Source organism: Schistocerca gregaria, unplaced genomic scaffold (genome assembly GCF_023897955.1).
Source record: "Schistocerca gregaria isolate iqSchGreg1 unplaced genomic scaffold, iqSchGreg1.2 ptg000969l, whole genome shotgun sequence".
Taxonomy (NCBI): domain Eukaryota; kingdom Metazoa; phylum Arthropoda; class Insecta; order Orthoptera; family Acrididae; genus Schistocerca; species Schistocerca gregaria.
The window spans coordinates 15,001-17,500 of record NW_026062321.1 but is presented as its reverse complement, the minus strand read 5'-3'; positions in this window follow the sequence as shown (position 1 = coordinate 17,500).

Sequence of the window (2,500 nt, the reverse complement as noted above, 5' to 3'; positions counted from 1 at the left end):
ACCCAGTCACCCTATCTCACAGTCCACTCTGTGTGTAACAAAGCGAAAGCACCAAAGCACTATCGTTCAACAACATCCATTTTATCCTCGCTGCCACAGGACACTATCCAAACAACGACAAGAGGAACGTCACGTCCACTAATAAGACAGAATGTCTCACATCACCCGCAAACAACGCAGCTCAAATCAGCCAGCAACACCCACAGTGGTCCACCCAGTATCAACACAGGACGCAACGCCACGCCACAACACAAAAGGTACAAGTAATAAAATACCCTTTGGCCACACCCCTTATAAAGGCATCGAACCAACCCACCACCTGACACCAGCCAAACGTACATCCTGATTTGACACATCTCTGGCAACCTAACCCACGTTGGCCCTTAACCTAACCCACGTTGGCCCTTAACCTAACCCACGTTGGCCCTTAACCTAACCCACGTTGGCCCTTAACCTAACCCACGTTGGCCCTTAACCTAACCCACGTTGGCCCTTAACCTAACCCACGTTGGCCCTTAACCTAACCCACGTTGGCCCTTAACCTAACCCACGTTGGCCCTTAACCTAACCCACGTTGGCCCCTAACCTAACCCACGTTGGCCCCTAACCTAACCCACGTTGGCCCCTAACCTAACCCACGTTGGCCCCTAACCTAACCCACGTTGGCCCCTAACCTAACCCACGTTGGCCCCTAACCTAACCCACGTTGGCCCCTAACCTAACCCACGTTGGCCCCTAACCTAACCCACGTTGGCCCCTAACCTAACCCACGTTGGCCCCTAACCTAACCCACGTTGGCCCCTAACCTAACCCACGTTGGCCCCTAACCTAACCCACGTTGGCCCCTAACCTAACCCACGTTGGCCCCTAACCTAACCCACGTTGGCCCCTAACCTAACCCACGTTGGCCCCTAACCTAACCCACGTTGGCCCCTAACCTAACCCACGTTGGCCCCTAACCTAACCCACGTTGGCCCCTAACCTAACCCACGTTGGCCCCTAACCTAAGTTACGCTGCACCTTAACCTAAGTTACGCTGCACCTTAACCTAAGTTACGCTGCACCTTAACCTAAGTTACGCTGCACCTTAACCTAAGTTACGCTGCACCTTAACCTAAGTTACGCTGCACCTTAACCTAAGTTACGCTGCACCTTAACCTAAGTTACGCTGCACCTTAACCTAAGTTACGCTGCACCTTAACCTAACTTACACTGCACCTTAACCTAACTTACACTGCACCTTAACCTAACTTACACTGCACCTTAACCTAACTTACACTGCACCTTAACCTAACTTACACTGCACCTTAACCTAACTTACACTGCACCTTAACCTAACTTACACTGCACCTTAACCTAAGTTACACTGCACCTTAACCTAAGTTACACTGCACCTTAACCTAAGTTACACTGCACCTTAACCTAAGTTACACTGCACCTTAACCTAAGTTACACTGCACCTTAACCTAAGTTACACTGCACCTTAACCTAAGTTACACTGCACCTTAACCTAAGTTACACTGCACCTTAACCTAAGTTACACTGCACCTTAACCTAAGTTACACTGCACCTTAACCTAAGTTACACTGCACCTTAACCTAAGTTACACTGCACCTTAACCTAAGTTACACTGCACCTTAACCTAAGTTACACTGCACCTTAACCTAAGTTACACTGCACCTTAACCTAAGTTACACTGCACCTTAACCTAAGTTACACTGCACCTTAACCTAAGTTACACTGCACCTTAACCTAAGTTACACTGCACCTTAACCTAAGTTACACTGCACCTTAACCTAACTTACACTGCACCTTAACCTAACTTACACTGCACCTTAACCTAACTTACACTGCACCTTAACCTAACTTACACTGCACCTTAACCTAACTTACACTGCACCTTAACCTAACTTACACTGCACCTTAACCTAACTTACACTGCACCTTAACCTAACTTACACTGCACCTTAACCTAACTTACACTGCACCTTAACTGTCACATGTAACGTCACAGGAATGTAGCTTTGCCTAACAGCAACCCTCTGAACATAGTTCACTGCTTGGATCCTCTGGTGTCATGTGTATTTCTTGATGCCATGGTGCGTACCCTCACATAAAGGTCTTTCGAGTGTTGCGTACTTTCTACACAGTCCCGCTAACCACTGGAAGGGTGTACCGCTACAGAACGAATATCGCCCTCCCCTCCTGCCCTTCCAAGCTGGTCGGTCAGGCGTTTGTTTGTGAAATGAGCCTTGCAGCTGTTCAGTTGCATTCGGTTGTCGATGCAGTCAGTGTACGTTGTGGTACGGCCTGTGTGGACTGTCCGCTGATGTACGCGTAACCCACACTGATCATCCGTCGTTACGTACTGAGTGACATAATGTGGCACATGCTTGACCGTACACCGGCTGCGCCCTACAATGGCGAATCATAAGGGCCATATGTTGTGCACGATGCTACTTGTCTCGTCTCCCCATTACAGCGAGATTGCACTGTTGTA